This window comes from Ambystoma mexicanum (assembly GCF_040938575.1).
Source record: "Ambystoma mexicanum isolate Mex_15411 chromosome 12 unlocalized genomic scaffold, UKY_AmexF1_1 Mex_chr12_unloc.1, whole genome shotgun sequence".
Taxonomy (NCBI): Eukaryota; Metazoa; Chordata; class Amphibia; order Caudata; family Ambystomatidae; genus Ambystoma; species Ambystoma mexicanum.
The window spans coordinates 13,825,936-13,845,879 of NW_027182322.1; the positions used below are offsets into that span (position 1 = coordinate 13,825,936).

The following is a 19,944-nucleotide window of genomic DNA, read 5'->3' on the forward strand; positions in this document are numbered from 1 at the left end:
GAAAATACTGTAATACCCTATTCTCTGAATTTCTCCCCAAGCGAACAAAGGTGCAGTTCAAGGTTTCACAAAGAAGTGTGATTCTTGCTACAGACATTTTATGTTTCAGAAAACAATCATTCTTTCATGTATCCCAGAAGGCTTGATAATGTGATGTGAAGTAAACACTGGATTGACAAAACTTCGATCATCCCTTACTGTACGCAAGTGGATTTTTATCTGGCTCTGTGGCGCAATGGATAGCGCGTTGGACTTCTAAGTGAATTTGCAAAGTCATTCAAAGGTTGTGGGTTTGAATCCCACCAGAGTCGCATTTTTTACTTTCTTATTCAAACACGGAACATTATGCATGTGAGGAATGTCTATTTTTGGCCGATGCTTTAATCTTAGTATTTGACCCAAGTTGAACCTATGTATCTAATACAGCATGCAACTGAATCAAAAGCAGTCTGCCTTCCATTGCAACAGGAACATATTGCTCATAAGCAATACAACATCACTGCCAGAAACTTTGCACTTTCCTAATGTATCCTTCCTTCAGAAACATTGTCTTTATAATAGCTGTAAATGAGATAGACCAAAAACACGACACCCTACACTCAGACATTTGTTTCTAGCGACATATAAAGTAAAATCTTCTTTCAAAGCTATTTATGGTATATTCTCTTTGTGTTTTTGTATTGTTAACAATTGTATGTCTGCACTTTTTATCCAGTTCTTTTTTATTAAGGTATGGAATTGTTGTCCAAACCAATTCACTTGGCAAGAAAATACTGTAATACCCTATTCTCTGAATTTCTCCCCAAGCGAACAAAGGTGCAGTTCAAGGTTTCACCCCGAACTGTGATTCTTGCTACAGACATTTTATGTTTCAGAAAACAATCATTCTTTCATGTATCCCAGAAGGCTTGATAATATGATGTGAAGTAAACACTGGATTGACAAATCTTCGATCATCCCTTATTGTACGAAAGTGGATTTTTATCTGGCTCTGTGGCGCAATGGATAGCGCATTGGACTTCTAAGTGAATTGGCAAAGTCATTCAAAGGTTGTGGGTTCGAATCCCACCAGAGTCGAATTTTGTACTTTCTTATTCAAACAAGGAACATTATGCATGTGAGGAATGTTTATTTTTGGCCGATGCTTTAATCTTAGTATTTGACCCAAGTTGAACCTATGTATCTAATACAGCATGCAACTGAATCGAAAGCAGTCTGCCTTCCATTGCAACAGGAACATATTGCTCATAAGCAATACAACATTACTGCCACAAACTTGGCACTTCCCTAATGTATCCTTCCTTCAGAAACATTGTTTTTATAATAGCTGTAAATGAGATAGACCAAAAACACGACACCCTACACTCAGACATTTGTTTCTAGCGACATATAAAGTAAAATCTTCTTTCAAAGCTATTTATGGTATATTCTCTTTGTGTTTTTGTATTGTTAACCAATTGTATGTCTGCACTTTTTATCCAGTTCTTTTTTATTAAGGTATGGAATTGTTGTCCAAACCAATTCACTTGGCAAGAAAATACTGTAATACCCTATTCTCTGAATTTCTCCCCAAGCGAACAAAGGTGCAGTTCAAGGTTTCACAAAGAAGTGTGATTCTTGCTACAGACATTTTATGTTTCAGAAAACAATCATTCTTTCATGTATCCCAGAAGGCTTGATAATGTGATGTGAAGTAAACACTGGATTGACAAAACTTCGATCATCCCTTACTGTACGCAAGTGGATTTTTATCTGGCTCTGTGGCGCAATGGATAGCGTGTTGGACTTCTAAGTGAATTTGCAAAGTCATTCAAAGGTTGTGGGTTTGAATCCCACCAGAGTCGCATTTTTTACTTTCTTATTCAAACAAGGAACATTATGCATGTGAGGAATGTCTATTTTTGGCCGATGCTTTAATCTTAGTATTTGACCCAAGTTGAACCTATGTATCTAATACAGCATGCAACTGAATCAAAAGCAGTCCGCCTTCCATTGCAACAGGAACATATTGCTGATAAGCAATAAAACATTACTGCCAGAAACTTGGCACTTTCCTAATGTATCCTTCCTTCAGAAACATGGTCTTTATAACAGCTGTAAATGAGATAGACCAAAAACACGACACCCTACACTCAGACATTTGTTTCTAGCGACATATAAAGTAAAATCTTCTTTCAAAGCTATTTATGGTATATTCTCTTTGTGTTTTTGTATTGTTAACCAATTGTATGTCTGCACTTTTTATCCAGTTCTTTTTTATTAAGGTATGGAATTGTTGTCCAAACGTATTCAGTTTGCAAGAAAATACAGTAATACCCTATTCTCCGAATTCATCCCTAAAGGAACAAAGGTGTAGTTCAAGGTTTCACCCAGAAGTGTGATTCTTCTACAGACATTTTATGTTTCAGAAAACAATTATTCTTTCTTGTATCACAGAAGGCTTGATAATATGATGTGAAGTAAACACTGGATTGACAAAACTTCGATCATCCCTTACTGTACTCAAGTGGATTTTCATCTGGCTCTGTGGCGCAATGGATAGCGCGTTGGACTTCTAAGTGAATTGGCAAAGTCATTCAAAGGTTGTGGGTTCGAATCCCACCAGAGTCGCATTTTTTACTTTCTTATTCAAACAAGGAACATTATGCATGTGAGGAATGTTTATTTTTGGCCGATGCTTTAATCTTAGTATTTGACCCAAGTTGAACCTATGTATCTAATACAGCATGCAACTGAATCAAAAGCAGTCTGCCTTCCATTGCAACAGGAACATATTGCTCATAAGCAATACAACATCACTGCCAGAAACTTGGCACTTTTCTAATGTATCCTTCCTTCAGAAACATTGTCTTTATAATAGCTGTAAATGAGATAGACCAAAAACACGACACCCTACACTCAGACATTTGTTTCTAGCGACATATAAAGTAAAATCTTCTTTCAAAGCTATTTATGGTATATTCTCTTTGTGTTTTTGTATTGTTAACAATTGTATGTCTGCACTTTTTATCCAGTTCTTTTTTATTAAGGTATGGAATTGTTGTCCAAACCAATTCACTTGGCAAGAAAATACTGTAATACCCTATTCTCTGAATTTCTCCCCAAGCAAACAAAGGTGCAGTTCAAGGTTTCACCCCGAACTGTGATTCTTGCTACAGACATTTTATGTTTCAGAAAACAATCATTCTTTCATGTATCCCAGAAGGCTTGACAATATGATGTGAAGTAAACACTGGATTGACAAAACTTCGATCATCCCTTACTGTACGAAAGTGGAATTTTATCTGGCTCTGTGGCGCAATGGATAGCGCATTGGACTTCTAAGTGAATTGGCAAAGTCATTTAAAGGTTGTGGGTTCGAATCCCATCTGAGTCGAATTTTTTACTTTCTTATTCAAACAAGGAACATTATGCATGTGAGGAATGTTTATTTTTGGCCGATGCTTTAATCTTAGTATTTGACCCAAGTTGAACCTATGTATCTAATACAGCATGCAACTGAATCGAAAGCAGTCTGCCTTCCATTGCAACAGGAACATATTGCTCATAAGCAATACAACATTACTGCCACAAACTTAGCACTTTCCTAATGTATACTTCCTTCAGAAACATTGTCTTTATAATAGCTGTAAATGAGATAGACCAAAAACACGACACCCTACACTCAGACATTTGTTTCTAGCGACATATAAAGTAAAATCTTCTTTCAAAGCTATTTATGGTATATTCTCTTTGTGTTTTTGTATTGTTAACCAATTGTATGTCTGCACTTTTTATCCAGTTCTTTTTTATTAAGGTATGGAATTGTTGTCCAAACCAATTCACTTGGCAAGAAAATACTGTAATACCCTATTCTCTGAATTTCTCCCCAAGCGAACAAAGGTGCAGTTCAAGGTTTCACAAAGAAGTGTGATTCTTGCTACAGACATTTTATGTTTCAGAAAACAATCATTCTTTCATGTATCCCAGAAGGCTTGATAATGTGATGTGAAGTAAACACTGGATTGACAAAACTTCGATCATCCCTTACTGTACGCAAGTGGATTTTTATCTGGCTCTGTGGCGCAATGGATAGCGCGTTGGACTTCTAAGTGAATTTGCAAAGTCATTCAAAGGTTGTGGGTTTGAATCCCACCAGAGTCGCATTTTTTACTTTCTTATTCAAACAAGGAACATTATGCATGTGAGGAATGTCTATTTTTGGCCGATGCTTTAATCTTAGTATTTGACCCAAGTTGAACCTATGTATCTAATACAGCATGCAACTGAATCAAAAGCAGTCTGCCTTCCATTGCAACAGGAACATATTGCTCATAAGCAATACAACATCACTGCCAGAAACTTTGCACTTTCCTAATGTATCCTTCCTTCAGAAACATTGTCTTTATAATAGCTGTAAATGAGATAGACCAAAAACACAACACCCTACACTCAGACATTTGTTTCTAGCGACATATAAAGTAAAATATTCTTTCAAAGCTATTTATGGTATATTCTCTTTGTGTTTTTGTATTGTTAACCAATTGTATGGCTGCACTTTTTATCCAGTTCTTTTTTATTAAGGTATGGAATTGTTGTCCAAATGTATTCAGTTTGCAAGAAAATACAGTAATACCCTATTCTCCGAATTTATCCCTAAAGGAACAAAGGTGTAGTTCAAGGTTTCACCCAGAAGTGTGATTCTTCTACAGACATTTTATGTTTCAGAAAACAATTATTCTTTCTTGTATCCCAGAAGGCTTGATAATATGATGTGAAGTAAACACTGGATTGACAAAACTTCGATCATCCCTTAATGTACGCAAGTTGATTATCATCGGGCTCTGTGGCACAATGGATAGCGCGTTGGACTTCTAAGTGAATTGGCAAAGTCATTCAAAGGTTGTGGGTTCGAATCCCACCAGAGTTGAATTTTTTACTTTCTTATTCAAACAAGGAACATTATGCATGTGAGGAAAGTTTATTTTTGGCCGATGCTTTAATCCTAGTATTTGACCCAAGTTGAACCTATGTATCTAATACAGCATGCAACCGAATCAAAAGCAGTCTGCCTTCCATTGCAACAGGAACATATTGCTCATAAGCAATACAACATTACTGCCAGAAACTTGGCACTTTCCTAATGTAGCCTTCCTTCAGAAACATTGTCTTTATAATAGCTGTAAATGAGATAGACCAAAAACACGACACCCTACACTCAGACATTTGTTTCTAGCGACATATAAAGTAAAATCTTCTTTCAAAGCTATTTATGGTATATTCTCTTTGTGTTTTTGTATTGTTAACCAATTGTATGTCTGCACTTTGTATCCAGTTCTTTTTTATTAAGGTATGGAATTGTTGTCCAAACCTATTCACTTGGCAAGAAAATACTGTAATACCCTATTCTCTGAATTTCTCCCCAAGCGAACAAAGGTGCAGTTCAAGGTTTCACACAGAAGTGTGATTCTTGCTACAGACATTTTATGTTTCAGAAAACAATCATTCTTTCATGTATCCCAGAAGGCTTGATAATGTGATGTGAAGTAAACACTGGATTGACAAAACTTCGATCATCCCTTACTGTACGCAAGTGGATTTTCATCTGGCTCTGTGGCGCAATGGATAGCGTGTTGGACTTCTAAGTACATTGGCAAAGTCCTTCAAAGGTGGTGGGTTCGAATCCCACCAGAGTCGCATTTTTTACTTTCTAATTCAAACAAGGAACATTATGCATGTGAGGAATGTTTATTTTTGGCCGATGCTTTAATCTTAGTATTTGACCCAAGTTGAACCTATGTATCTAATACAGCATGCAACTGTATCAAAAGCAGTCTGCCTTCCATTGCAACAGGAACATATTGCTCATAAGCAATACAACATCACTGCCAGAAACTTGGCACTTTTCTAATGCATCCTTCCTTCAGAAACATTGTCTTTATAATAGCTGTAAAGGAGATAGACCAAAAACACGACACCCTACACTCAGACATTTGTTTCTAGCGACATATAAAGTAAAATCTTCTTTCAAAGCTATTTATGGTATATTCTCTTTGTGTTTTTGTATTGTTAACCAATTGTATGTCGGCACTTTTTATCCAGTTCTTTTTTATTAAGGTATGAAATTGTTGTCCAAACCAATTCACTTGGAAAGAAAATACTGTAATACCCTATTCTCTGAATTTCTCCCCAAGCGAACAAAGGTGCAGTTCAAGGTTTCACCCCGAACTGTGATTCTTGCTACAGACATTTAATGTTTCATAAAACAATCATTCTTTCATGTATCCCAGAAGGCTTGATAATATGATGTGAAGTAAACACTGGATTGACAAAACTTCGATCATCCCTTACTGTAGGCAAGTGGATTTTCATCTGGCTCTGTGGCGCAATGGATAGCGCGTTGGACTTCTAAGTGATTTGGCAAAGTCATTCAAAGGTTGTGGGTTTGAATCCCACCAGAGTCGCATTTTTTACTTTCTTATTCGAACAAGGAACATTATGCATGTGAGGAATGTTTATTTTTGGCCGATGCTTTAATCTTAGTATTTGACCCAAGTTGAACCTATGTATCTAATACAGCATGCAACTGAATCAAAAGCAGTCTGCCTTCCATTGCAACAGGAACATATTGCTCATAAGCAATACAACATCACTGCCAGAAACTTGGCACTTTTCTAATGTATCCTTCCTTCAGAAACATTGTCTTTATAATAGCTGTAAATGAGATAGACCAAAAACACGACACCCTACACTCAGACATTTGTTTCTAGCGACATATAAAGTAAAATCTTCTTTCAAAGCTATTTATGGTATATTCTCTTTGTGTTTTTGTATTGTTAACAATTGTATGTCTGCACTTTTTATCCAGTTCTTTTTTATTAAGGTATGGAATTGTTGTCCAAACCAATTCACTTGGCAAGAAAATACTGTAATACCCTATTCTCTGAATTTCTCCCCAAGCAAACAAAGGTGCAGTTCAAGGTTTCACCCCGAACTGTGATTCTTGCTACAGACATTTTATGTTTCAGAAAACAATCATTCTTTCATGTATCCCAGAAGGCTTGACAATATGATGTGAAGTAAACACTGGATTGACAAAACTTCGATCATCCCTTACTGTACGAAAGTGGAATTTTATCTGGCTCTGTGGCGCAATGGATAGCGCATTGGACTTCTAAGTGAATTGGCAAAGTCATTTAAAGGTTGTGGGTTCGAATCCCACCAGAGTCGAATTTTTTACTTTCTTATTCAAACAAGGAACATTATGCATGTGAGGAATGTTTATTTTTGGCCGATGCTTTAATCTTAGTATTTGACCCAAGTTGAACCTATGTATCTAATACAGCATGCAACTGAATCGAAAGCAGTCTGCCTTCCATTGCAACAGGAACATATTGCTCATAAGCAATACAACATTACTGCCACAAACTTGGCACTTTCCTAATGTATCCTTCCTTCAGAAACATTGTCTTTATAATAGCTGTAAATGAGATAGACCAAAAACACGACACCCTACACTCAGACATTTGTTTCTAGCGACATATAAAGTAAAATCTTCTTTCAAAGCTATTTATGGTATATTCTCTTTGTGTTTTTGTATTGTTAACCAATTGTATGTCTGCACTTTTTATCCAGTTCTTTTTTATTAAGGTATGGAATTGTTGTCCAAACCAATTCACTTGGCAAGAAAATACTGTAATACCCTATTCTCTGAATTTCTCCCCAAGCGAACAAAGGTGCAGTTCAAGGTTTCACAAAGAAGTGTGATTCTTGCTACAGACATTTTATGTTTCAGAAAACAATCATTCTTTCATGTATCCCAGAAGGCTTGATAATGTGATGTGAAGTAAACACTGGATTGACAAAACTTCGATCATCCCTTACTGTACGCAAGTGGATTTTTATCTGGCTCTGTGGCGCAATGGATAGCGCGTTGGACTTCTAAGTGAATTTGCAAAGTCATTCAAAGGTTGTGGGTTTGAATCCCACCAGAGTCGCATTTTTTACTTTCTTATTCAAACACGGAACATTATGCATGTGAGGAATGTCTATTTTTGGCCGATGCTTTAATCTTAGTATTTGACCCAAGTTGAACCTATGTATCTAATACAGCATGCAACTGAATCAAAAGCAGTCTGCCTTCCATTGCAACAGGAACATATTGCTCATAAGCAATACAACATCACTGCCAGAAACTTTGCACTTTCCTAATGTATCCTTCCTTCAGAAACATTGTCTTTATAATAGCTGTAAATGAGATAGACCAAAAACACGACACCCTACACTCAGACATTTGTTTCTAGCGACATATAAAGTAAAATCTTCTTTCAAAGCTATTTATGGTATATTCTCTTTGTGTTTTTGTATTGTTAACAATTGTATGTCTGCACTTTTTATCCAGTTCTTTTTTATTAAGGTATGGAATTGTTGTCCAAACCAATTCACTTGGCAAGAAAATACTGTAATACCCTATTCTCTGAATTTCTCCCCAAGCGAACAAAGGTGCAGTTCAAGGTTTCACCCCGAACTGTGATTCTTGCTACAGACATTTTATGTTTCAGAAAACAATCATTCTTTCATGTATCCCAGAAGGCTTGATAATATGATGTGAAGTAAACACTGGATTGACAAATCTTCGATCATCCCTTATTGTACGAAAGTGGATTTTTATCTGGCTCTGTGGCGCAATGGATAGCGCATTGGACTTCTAAGTGAATTGGCAAAGTCATTCAAAGGTTGTGGGTTCGAATCCCACCAGAGTCGAATTTTGTACTTTCTTATTCAAACAAGGAACATTATGCATGTGAGGAATGTTTATTTTTGGCCGATGCTTTAATCTTAGTATTTGACCCAAGTTGAACCTATGTATCTAATACAGCATGCAACTGAATCGAAAGCAGTCTGCCTTCCATTGCAACAGGAACATATTGCTCATAAGCAATACAACATTACTGCCACAAACTTGGCACTTCCCTAATGTATCCTTCCTTCAGAAACATTGTTTTTATAATAGCTGTAAATGAGATAGACCAAAAACACGACACCCTACACTCAGACATTTGTTTCTAGCGACATATAAAGTAAAATCTTCTTTCAAAGCTATTTATGGTATATTCTCTTTGTGTTTTTGTATTGTTAACCAATTGTATGTCTGCACTTTTTATCCAGTTCTTTTTTATTAAGGTATGGAATTGTTGTCCAAACCAATTCACTTGGCAAGAAAATACTGTAATACCCTATTCTCTGAATTTCTCCCCAAGCGAACAAAGGTGCAGTTCAAGGTTTCACAAAGAAGTGTGATTCTTGCTACAGACATTTTATGTTTCAGAAAACAATCATTCTTTCATGTATCCCAGAAGGCTTGATAATGTGATGTGAAGTAAACACTGGATTGACAAAACTTCGATCATCCCTTACTGTACGCAAGTGGATTTTTATCTGGCTCTGTGGCGCAATGGATAGCGTGTTGGACTTCTAAGTGAATTTGCAAAGTCATTCAAAGGTTGTGGGTTTGAATCCCACCAGAGTCGCATTTTTTACTTTCTTATTCAAACAAGGAACATTATGCATGTGAGGAATGTCTATTTTTGGCCGATGCTTTAATCTTAGTATTTGACCCAAGTTGAACCTATGTATCTAATACAGCATGCAACTGAATCAAAAGCAGTCCGCCTTCCATTGCAACAGGAACATATTGCTGATAAGCAATAAAACATTACTGCCAGAAACTTGGCACTTTCCTAATGTATCCTTCCTTCAGAAACATGGTCTTTATAACAGCTGTAAATGAGATAGACCAAAAACACGACACCCTACACTCAGACATTTGTTTCTAGCGACATATAAAGTAAAATCTTCTTTCAAAGCTATTTATGGTATATTCTCTTTGTGTTTTTGTATTGTTAACCAATTGTATGTCTGCACTTTTTATCCAGTTCTTTTTTATTAAGGTATGGAATTGTTGTCCAAACGTATTCAGTTTGCAAGAAAATACAGTAATACCCTATTCTCCGAATTCATCCCTAAAGGAACAAAGGTGTAGTTCAAGGTTTCACCCAGAAGTGTGATTCTTCTACAGACATTTTATGTTTCAGAAAACAATTATTCTTTCTTGTATCACAGAAGGCTTGATAATATGATGTGAAGTAAACACTGGATTGACAAAACTTCGATCATCCCTTACTGTACTCAAGTGGATTTTCATCTGGCTCTGTGGCGCAATGGATAGCGCGTTGGACTTCTAAGTGAATTGGCAAAGTCATTCAAAGGTTGTGGGTTCGAATCCCACCAGAGTCGCATTTTTTACTTTCTTATTCAAACAAGGAACATTATGCATGTGAGGAATGTTTATTTTTGGCCGATGCTTTAATCTTAGTATTTGACCCAAGTTGAACCTATGTATCTAATACAGCATGCAACTGAATCAAAAGCAGTCTGCCTTCCATTGCAACAGGAACATATTGCTCATAAGCAATACAACATCACTGCCAGAAACTTGGCACTTTTCTAATGTATCCTTCCTTCAGAAACATTGTCTTTATAATAGCTGTAAATGAGATAGACCAAAAACACGACACCCTACACTCAGACATTTGTTTCTAGCGACATATAAAGTAAAATCTTCTTTCAAAGCTATTTATGGTATATTCTCTTTGTGTTTTTGTATTGTTAACAATTGTATGTCTGCACTTTTTATCCAGTTCTTTTTTATTAAGGTATGGAATTGTTGTCCAAACCAATTCACTTGGCAAGAAAATACTGTAATACCCTATTCTCTGAATTTCTCCCCAAGCAAACAAAGGTGCAGTTCAAGGTTTCACCCCGAACTGTGATTCTTGCTACAGACATTTTATGTTTCAGAAAACAATCATTCTTTCATGTATCCCAGAAGGCTTGACAATATGATGTGAAGTAAACACTGGATTGACAAAACTTCGATCATCCCTTACTGTACGAAAGTGGAATTTTATCTGGCTCTGTGGCGCAATGGATAGCGCATTGGACTTCTAAGTGAATTGGCAAAGTCATTTAAAGGTTGTGGGTTCGAATCCCATCTGAGTCGAATTTTTTACTTTCTTATTCAAACAAGGAACATTATGCATGTGAGGAATGTTTATTTTTGGCCGATGCTTTAATCTTAGTATTTGACCCAAGTTGAACCTATGTATCTAATACAGCATGCAACTGAATCGAAAGCAGTCTGCCTTCCATTGCAACAGGAACATATTGCTCATAAGCAATACAACATTACTGCCACAAACTTAGCACTTTCCTAATGTATACTTCCTTCAGAAACATTGTCTTTATAATAGCTGTAAATGAGATAGACCAAAAACACGACACCCTACACTCAGACATTTGTTTCTAGCGACATATAAAGTAAAATCTTCTTTCAAAGCTATTTATGGTATATTCTCTTTGTGTTTTTGTATTGTTAACCAATTGTATGTCTGCACTTTTTATCCAGTTCTTTTTTATTAAGGTATGGAATTGTTGTCCAAACCAATTCACTTGGCAAGAAAATACTGTAATACCCTATTCTCTGAATTTCTCCCCAAGCGAACAAAGGTGCAGTTCAAGGTTTCACAAAGAAGTGTGATTCTTGCTACAGACATTTTATGTTTCAGAAAACAATCATTCTTTCATGTATCCCAGAAGGCTTGATAATGTGATGTGAAGTAAACACTGGATTGACAAAACTTCGATCATCCCTTACTGTACGCAAGTGGATTTTTATCTGGCTCTGTGGCGCAATGGATAGCGCGTTGGACTTCTAAGTGAATTTGCAAAGTCATTCAAAGGTTGTGGGTTTGAATCCCACCAGAGTCGCATTTTTTACTTTCTTATTCAAACAAGGAACATTATGCATGTGAGGAATGTCTATTTTTGGCCGATGCTTTAATCTTAGTATTTGACCCAAGTTGAACCTATGTATCTAATACAGCATGCAACTGAATCAAAAGCAGTCTGCCTTCCATTGCAACAGGAACATATTGCTCATAAGCAATACAACATCACTGCCAGAAACTTTGCACTTTCCTAATGTATCCTTCCTTCAGAAACATTGTCTTTATAATAGCTGTAAATGAGATAGACCAAAAACACGACACCCTACACTCAGACATTTGTTTCTAGCGACATATAAAGTAAAATCTTCTTTCAAAGCTATTTATGGTATATTCTCTTTGTGTTTTTGTATTGTTAACCAATTGTATGGCTGCACTTTTTATCCAGTTCTTTTCTATTAAGGTATGGAATTGTTGTCCAAACGTATTCAGTTTACAAGAAAATACAGTAATACCCTATTCTCCGAATTTATCCCTAAAGGAACAAAGGTGTAGTTCAAGGTTTCACCCAGAAGTGTGATTCTTCTACAGACATTTTATGTTTCAGAAAACAATTATTCTTTCTTGTATTCCAGAAGGCTTGATAATATGATGTGAAGTAAACACTGGATTGACAAAACTTCGATCATCCCTTAATGTATGCAAGTGGATGTTTATCTGGCTCTGTGGCGCAAGGGATAGCCCATTGGACTTCTAAGTGAAGTGGCAAAGTCATTCAAAGGTTGTGGGTTCGAATCCCACCAGAGTCGCATTTTTTACTTTCTTATTCAAACAAGGAACATTATGCATGTGAGGAATGTTTATTTTTGGCCGATGCTTTAATCTTAGTATTTGACCCAAGTTGAACCTATGTATCTAATACAGCATGCAACTGAATCAAAGGCAGTCTGCCTTCCATTGCAACAGGAACATATTGCTCATAAGCAATACAACATTACTGCCACAAACTTGGCACTTTCCTAATGTATCCTTCCTTCAGAAACATTGTCTTTATAATAGCTGTAAATGAGATAGACCAAAAACACGACACCCTACACTCAGACATTTGTTTCTAGCGACATATAAAATAAAATCTTCTTTCAAAGCTATTTATGGTATATTCTCTTTGTGTTTTTGTATTGTTAACCAATTGTATGTCTGCACTTTTTATCCAGTTCTTTTTTATTAAGGTATGGAATTGTTGTCCAAACCTATTCACTTGGCAAGAAAATACTGTAATACCCTATTCTCTGAATTTCTCCCCAAGCGAACAAAGGTGCAGTTCAAGGTTTCACAAAGAAGTGTGATTCTTGCTACAGACATTTTATGTTTCAGAAAACAATCATTCTTTCATGTATCCCAGAAGGCTTGATAATGTGATGTGAAGTAAACACTGGATTGACAAAACTTCGGTCATCCCTTACTGTACGCAAGTGGATTTTTATCTGGCTCTGTGGCGCAATGGATAGCGCGTTGGACTTCTAAGTGAATTTGCAAAGTCATTCAAAGGTTGTGGGTTTGAATCCCACCAGAGTCGCATTTTTTACTTTCTTATTCAAACAAGGAACATTATGCATGTGAGGAATGTCTATTTTTGGCCGATGCTTTAATCTTAGTATTTGACCCAAGTTGAACCTATGTATCTAATACAGCATGCAACTGAATCAAAAGCAGTCTGCCTTCCATTGCAACAGGAACATATTGCTCATAAGCAATACAACATCACTGCCAGAAACTTTGCACTTTCCTAATGTATCCTTCCTTCAGAAACATTGTCTTTATAATAGCTGTAAATGAGATAGACCAAAAACACAACACCCTACACTCAGACATTTGTTTCTAGCGACATATAAAGTAAAATATTCTTTCAAAGCTATTTATGGTATATTCTCTTTGTGTTTTTGTATTGTTAACCAATTGTATGGCTGCACTTTTTATCCAGTTCTTTTTTTATTAAGGTATGGAATTGTTGTCCAAATGTATTCAGTTTGCAAGAAAATACAGTAATACCCTATTCTCCGAATTTATCCCTAAAGGAACAAAGGTGTAGTTCAAGGTTTCACCCAGAAGTGTGATTCTTCTACAGACATTTTATGTTTCAGAAAACAATTATTCTTTCTTGTATCCCAGAAGGCTTGATAATATGATGTGAAGTAAACACTGGATTGACAAAACTTCGATCATCCCTTAATGTACGCAAGTTGATTATCATCGGGCTCTGTGGCACAATGGATAGCGCATTGGACTTCTAAGTGAATTGGCAAAGTCATTTAAAGGTTGTGGGTTCGAATCCCACCAGAGTCGAATTTTTTACTTTCTTATTCAAACAAGGAACATTATGCATGTGAGGAATGTTTATTTTTGGCCGATGCTTTAATCTTAGTATTTGACCCAAGTTGAACCTATGTATCTAATACAGCATGCAACTGAATCGAAAGCAGTCTGCCTTCCATTGCAACAGGAACATATTGCTCATAAGCAATACAACATTACTGCCACAAACTTGGCACTTTCCTAATGTATCCTTCCTTCAGAAACATTGTCTTTATAATAGCTGTAAATGAGATAGACCAAAAACACGACACCCTACACTCAGACATTTGTTTCTAGCGACATATAAAGTAAAATCTTCTTTCAAAGCTATTTATGGTATATTCTCTTTGTGTTTTTGTATTGTTAACCAATTGTATGTCTGCACTTTTTATCCAGTTCTTTTTTATTAAGGTATGGAATTGTTGTCCAAACCAATTCACTTGGCAAGAAAATACTGTAATACCCTATTCTCTGAATTTCTCCCCAAGCGAACAAAGGTGCAGTTCAAGGTTTCACAAAGAAGTGTGATTCTTGCTACAGACATTTTATGTTTCAGAAAACAATCATTCTTTCATGTATCCCAGAAGGCTTGATAATGTGATGTGAAGTAAACACTGGATTGACAAAACTTCGATCATCCCTTACTGTACGCAAGTGGATTTTTATCTGGCTCTGTGGCGCAATGGATAGCGCGTTGGACTTCTAAGTGAATTTGCAAAGTCATTCAAAGGTTGTGGGTTTGAATCCCACCAGAGTCGCATTTTTTACTTTCTTATTCAAACAAGGAACATTATGCATGTGAGGAATGTCTATTTTTGGCCGATGCTTTAATCTTAGTATTTGACCCAAGTTGAACCTATGTATCTAATACAGCATGCAACTGAATCAAAAGCAGTCTGCCTTCCATTGCAACAGGAACATATTGCTCATAAGCAATACAACATCACTGCCAGAAACTTTGCACTTTCCTAATGTATCCTTCCTTCAGAAACATTGTCTTTATAATAGCTGTAAATGAGATAGACCAAAAACACGACACCCTACACTCAGACATTTGTTTCTAGCGACATATAAAGTAAAATCTTCTTTCAAAGCTATTTATGGTATATTCTCTTTGTGTTTTTGTATTGTTAACCAATTGTATGGCTGCACTTTTTATCCAGTTCTTTTCTATTAAGGTATGGAATTGTTGTCCAAACGTATTCAGTTTACAAGAAAATACAGTAATACCCTATTCTCCGAATTTATCCCTAAAGGAACAAAGGTGTAGTTCAAGGTTTCACCCAGAAGTGTGATTCTTCTACAGACATTTTATGTTTCAGAAAACAATTATTCTTTCTTGTATTCCAGAAGGCTTGATAATATGATGTGAAGTAAACACTGGATTGACAAAACTTCGATCATCCCTTAATGTATGCAAGTGGATGTTTATCTGGCTCTGTGGCGCAAGGGATAGCGCATTGGACTTCTAAGTGAAGTGGCAAAGTCATTCAAAGGTTGTGGGTTCGAATCCCACCAGAGTCGCATTTTTTACTTTCTTATTCAAACAAGGAACATTATGCATGTGAGGAATGTTTATTTTTGGCCGATGCTTTAATCTTAGTATTTGACCCAAGTTGAACCTATGTATCTAATACAGCATGCAACTGAATCAAAGGCAGTCTGCCTTCCATTGCAACAGGAACATATTGCTCATAAGCAATACAACATTACTGCCACAAACTTGGCACTTTCCTAATGTATCCTTCCTTCAGAAACATTGTCTTTATAATAGCTGTAAATGAGATAGACCAAAAACACGACACCCTACACTCAGACATTTGTTTCTAGCGACATATAAAATAAAATCTTCTTTCAAAGCTATTTATGGTATATTCTCTTTGTGTTTTTGTATTGTTAACCAATTGTATGTCTGCACTTTTTATCCAGTTCTTTTTTATTAAGGTATGGAATTGTTGTCCAAACCTATTCACTTGGCAAGAAAATACTGTAATACCCTATTCTCTGAATTTCTCCCCAAGCGAACAAAGGTGCAGTTCAAGGTTTCACAAAGAAGTGTGATTCTTGCTACAGACATTTTATGTTTCAGAAAACAATCATTCTTTCATGTATCCCAGAAGGCTTGATAATGTGATGTGAAGTAAACACTGGATTGACAAAACTTCGGTCATCCCTTACTGTACGCAAGTGGATTTTTATCTGGCTCTGTGGCGCAATGGATAGCGCGTTGGACTTCTAAGTGAATTTGCAAAGTCATTCAAAGGTTGTGGGTTTGAATCCCACCAGAGTCGCATTTTTTACTTTCTTATTCAAACAAGGAACATTATGCATGTGAGGAATGTCTATTTTTGGCCGATGCTTTAATCTTAGTATTTGACCCAAGTTGAACCTATGTATCTAATACAGCATGCAACTGAATCAAAAGCAGTCTGCCTTCCATTGCAACAGGAACATATTGCTCATAAGCAATACAACATCACTGCCAGAAACTTTGCACTTTCCTAATGTATCCTTCCTTCAGAAACATTGTCTTTATAATAGCTGTAAATGAGATAGACCAAAAACACAACACCCTACACTCAGACATTTGTTTCTAGCGACATATAAAGTAAAATATTCTTTCAAAGCTATTTATGGTATATTCTCTTTGTGTTTTTGTATTGTTAACCAATTGTATGGCTGCACTTTTTATCCAGTTCTTTTTTTATTAAGGTATGGAATTGTTGTCCAAATGTATTCAGTTTGCAAGAAAATACAGTAATACCCTATTCTCCGAATTTATCCCTAAAGGAACAAAGGTGTAGTTCAAGGTTTCACCCAGAAGTGTGATTCTTCTACAGACATTTTATGTTTCAGAAAACAATTATTCTTTCTTGTATCCCAGAAGGCTTGATAATATGATGTGAAGTAAACACTGGATTGACAAAACTTCGATCATCCCTTAATGTACGCAAGTTGATTATCATAGGGCTCTGTGGCACAATGGATAGCGCGTTGGACTTCTAAGTGAATTGGCAAAGTCATTCAAAGGTTGTGGGTTCGAATCCCACCAGAGTTGAATTTTTTACTTTCTTATTCAAACAAGGAACATTATGCATGTGAGGAAAGTTTATTTTTGGCCGATGCTTTAATCCTAGTATTTGACCCAAGTTGAACCTATGTATCTAATACAGCATGCAACTGAATCAAAAGCAGTCTGCCTTCCATTGCAACAGGAACATATTGCTCATAAGCAATACAACATTACTGCCAGAAACTTGGCACTTTCCTAATGTAGCCTTCCTTCAGAAACATTGTCTTTATAATAGCTGTAAATGAGATAGACCAAAAACACGACACCCTACACTCAGACATTTGTTTCTAGCGACATATAAAGTAAAATCTTCTTTCAAAGCTATTTATGGTATATTCTCTTTGTGTTTTTGTATTGTTAACCAATTGTATGTCTGCACTTTGTATCCAGTTCTTTTTTATTAAGGTATGGAATTGTTGTCCAAACCTATTCACTTGGCAAGAAAATACTGTAATACCCTATTCTCTGAATTTCTCCCCAAGCGAACAAAGGTGCAGTTCAAGGTTTCACACAGAAGTGTGATTCTTGCTACAGACATTTTATGTTTCAGAAAACAATCATTCTTTCATGTATCCCAGAAGGCTTGATAATGTGATGTGAAGTAAACACTGGATTGACAAAACTTCGATCATCCCTTACTGTACGCAAGTGGATTTTCATCTGGCTCTGTGGCGCAATGGATAGCGTGTTGGACTTCTAAGTACATTGGCAAAGTCCTTCAAAGGTGGTGGGTTCGAATCCCACCAGAGTCGCATTTTTTACTTTCTAATTCAAACAAGGAACATTATGCATGTGAGGAATGTTTATTTTTGGCCGATGCTTTAATCTTAGTATTTGACCCAAGTTGAACCTATGTATCTAATACAGCATGCAACTGTATCAAAAGCAGTCTGCCTTCCATTGCAACAGGAACATATTGCTCATAAGCAATACAACATCACTGCCAGAAACTTGGCACTTTTCTAATGCATCCTTCCTTCAGAAACATTGTCTTTATAATAGCTGTAAAGGAGATAGACCAAAAACACGACACCCTACACTCAGACATTTGTTTCTAGCGACATATAAAGTAAAATCTTCTTTCAAAGCTATTTATGGTATATTCTCTTTGTGTTTTTGTATTGTTAACCAATTGTATGTCGGCACTTTTTATCCAGTTCTTTTTTATTAAGGTATGAAATTGTTGTCCAAACCAATTCACTTGGAAAGAAAATACTGTAATACCCTATTCTCTGAATTTCTCCCCAAGCGAACAAAGGTGCAGTTCAAGGTTTCACCCCGAACTGTGATTCTTGCTACAGACATTTAATGTTTCATAAAACAATCATTCTTTCATGTATCCCAGAAGGCTTGATAATATGATGTGAAGTAAACACTGGATTGACAAAACTTCGATCATCCCTTACTGTAGGCAAGTGGATTTTCATCTGGCTCTGTGGCGCAATGGATAGCGCATTGGACTTCTAAGTGATTTGGCAAAGTCATTCAAAGGTTGTGGGTTTGAATCCCACCAGTGTCGCATTTTTTACTTTCTTATTCGAACAAGGAACATTATGCATGTGAGGAATGTTTATTTTTGGCCGATGCTTTAATCTTAGTATTTGACCCAAGTTGAACCTATGTATCTAATACAGCATGCAACTGAATCAAAAGCAGTCTGCCTTCCATTGCAACAGGAACATATTGCTCATAAGCAATACAACATCACTGCCAGAAACTTGGCACTTTTCTAATGTATCCTTCCTTCAGAAACATTGTCTTTATAATAGCTGTAAATGAGATAGACCAAAAACACGACACCCTACACTCAGACATTTGTTTCTAGCGACATATAAAGTAAAATCTTCTTTCAAAGCTATTTATGGTATATTCTCTTTGTGTTTTTGTATTGTTAACAATTGTATGTCTGCACTTTTTATCCAGTTCTTTTTTATTAAGGTATGGAATTGTTGTCCAAACCAATTCACTTGGCAAGAAAATACTGTAATACCCTATTCTCTGAATTTCTCCCCAAGCAAACAAAGGTGCAGTTCAAGGTTTCACCCCGAACTGTGATTCTTGCTACAGACATTTTATGTTTCAGAAAACAATCATTCTTTCATGTATCCCAGAAGGCTTGACAATATGATGTGAAGTAAACACTGGATTGACAAAACTTCGATCATCCCTTACTGTACGAAAGTGGAATTTTATCTGGCTCTGTGGCGCAATGGATAGCGCATTGGACTTCTAAGTGAATTGGCAAAGTCATTTAAAGGTTGTGGGTTCGAATCCCACCAGAGTCGAATTTTTTACTTTCTTATTCAAACAAGGAACATTATGCATGTGAGGAATGTTTATTTTTGGCCGATGCTTTAATCTTAGTATTTGACCCAAGTTGAACCTATGTATCTAATACAGCATGCAACTGAATCGAAAGCAGTCTGCCTTCCATTGCAACAGGAACATATTGCTCATAAGCAATACAACATTACTGCCACAAACTTGGCACTTTCCTAATGTATCCTTCCTTCAGAAACATTGTCTTTATAATAGCTGTAAATGAGATAGACCAAAAACACGACACCCTACACTCAGACATTTGTTTCTAGCGACATATAAAGTAAAATCTTCTTTCAAAGCTATTTATGGTATATTCTCTTTGTGTTTTTGTATTGTTAACCAATTGTATGTCTGCACTTTTTATCCAGTTCTTTTTTATTAAGGTATGGAATTGTTGTCCAAACCAATTCACTTGGCAGGAAAATACTGTAA

The 19,944-nt window shown here is 36.3% G+C and overlaps 15 non-coding genes across 15 annotated transcripts; all 15 read left to right on the forward strand.

Annotated features, from left to right (window-relative positions):
* Positions 1–221: 221 nt before the first annotated feature.
* Positions 222–311, forward strand: TRNAR-UCU (transfer RNA arginine (anticodon UCU)). The gene is given in 2 exon segments: positions 222–258; positions 276–311. It is a non-coding gene; the product is annotated as a tRNA-Arg (tRNA).
* A 676-nt stretch (positions 312–987) lies between these two features.
* TRNAR-UCU (transfer RNA arginine (anticodon UCU)) lies at positions 988–1,077 on the forward strand. Its single transcript is given in 2 exon segments — positions 988–1,024; positions 1,042–1,077. It is a non-coding gene; the product is annotated as a tRNA-Arg (tRNA).
* A 1,443-nt stretch (positions 1,078–2,520) lies between these two features.
* TRNAR-UCU (transfer RNA arginine (anticodon UCU)) lies at positions 2,521–2,610 on the forward strand. Its single transcript is given in 2 exon segments — positions 2,521–2,557; positions 2,575–2,610. It is a non-coding gene; the product is annotated as a tRNA-Arg (tRNA).
* A 1,443-nt stretch (positions 2,611–4,053) lies between these two features.
* TRNAR-UCU (transfer RNA arginine (anticodon UCU)) lies at positions 4,054–4,143 on the forward strand. Its single transcript is given in 2 exon segments — positions 4,054–4,090; positions 4,108–4,143. It is a non-coding gene; the product is annotated as a tRNA-Arg (tRNA).
* A 2,210-nt stretch (positions 4,144–6,353) lies between these two features.
* On the forward strand, positions 6,354–6,443 carry TRNAR-UCU (transfer RNA arginine (anticodon UCU)). The gene is given in 2 exon segments: positions 6,354–6,390; positions 6,408–6,443. It is a non-coding gene; the product is annotated as a tRNA-Arg (tRNA).
* A 676-nt stretch (positions 6,444–7,119) lies between these two features.
* Positions 7,120–7,209, forward strand: TRNAR-UCU (transfer RNA arginine (anticodon UCU)). The gene is given in 2 exon segments: positions 7,120–7,156; positions 7,174–7,209. It is a non-coding gene; the product is annotated as a tRNA-Arg (tRNA).
* Positions 7,210–7,886: 677 nt separating this feature from the next.
* Positions 7,887–7,976, forward strand: TRNAR-UCU (transfer RNA arginine (anticodon UCU)). Its single transcript is given in 2 exon segments — positions 7,887–7,923; positions 7,941–7,976. It is a non-coding gene; the product is annotated as a tRNA-Arg (tRNA).
* Positions 7,977–8,652: 676 nt separating this feature from the next.
* On the forward strand, positions 8,653–8,742 carry TRNAR-UCU (transfer RNA arginine (anticodon UCU)). The gene is given in 2 exon segments: positions 8,653–8,689; positions 8,707–8,742. It is a non-coding gene; the product is annotated as a tRNA-Arg (tRNA).
* Positions 8,743–10,185: 1,443 nt separating this feature from the next.
* On the forward strand, positions 10,186–10,275 carry TRNAR-UCU (transfer RNA arginine (anticodon UCU)). The gene is given in 2 exon segments: positions 10,186–10,222; positions 10,240–10,275. It is a non-coding gene; the product is annotated as a tRNA-Arg (tRNA).
* A 1,443-nt stretch (positions 10,276–11,718) lies between these two features.
* TRNAR-UCU (transfer RNA arginine (anticodon UCU)) lies at positions 11,719–11,808 on the forward strand. Its single transcript is given in 2 exon segments — positions 11,719–11,755; positions 11,773–11,808. It is a non-coding gene; the product is annotated as a tRNA-Arg (tRNA).
* A 1,443-nt stretch (positions 11,809–13,251) lies between these two features.
* On the forward strand, positions 13,252–13,341 carry TRNAR-UCU (transfer RNA arginine (anticodon UCU)). The gene is given in 2 exon segments: positions 13,252–13,288; positions 13,306–13,341. It is a non-coding gene; the product is annotated as a tRNA-Arg (tRNA).
* A 1,444-nt stretch (positions 13,342–14,785) lies between these two features.
* TRNAR-UCU (transfer RNA arginine (anticodon UCU)) lies at positions 14,786–14,875 on the forward strand. Its single transcript is given in 2 exon segments — positions 14,786–14,822; positions 14,840–14,875. It is a non-coding gene; the product is annotated as a tRNA-Arg (tRNA).
* Positions 14,876–15,551: 676 nt separating this feature from the next.
* Positions 15,552–15,641, forward strand: TRNAR-UCU (transfer RNA arginine (anticodon UCU)). Its single transcript is given in 2 exon segments — positions 15,552–15,588; positions 15,606–15,641. It is a non-coding gene; the product is annotated as a tRNA-Arg (tRNA).
* Positions 15,642–16,318: 677 nt separating this feature from the next.
* Positions 16,319–16,408, forward strand: TRNAR-UCU (transfer RNA arginine (anticodon UCU)). Its single transcript is given in 2 exon segments — positions 16,319–16,355; positions 16,373–16,408. It is a non-coding gene; the product is annotated as a tRNA-Arg (tRNA).
* Positions 16,409–19,385: 2,977 nt separating this feature from the next.
* TRNAR-UCU (transfer RNA arginine (anticodon UCU)) lies at positions 19,386–19,475 on the forward strand. Its single transcript is given in 2 exon segments — positions 19,386–19,422; positions 19,440–19,475. It is a non-coding gene; the product is annotated as a tRNA-Arg (tRNA).
* Positions 19,476–19,944: the final 469 nt, after the last annotated feature.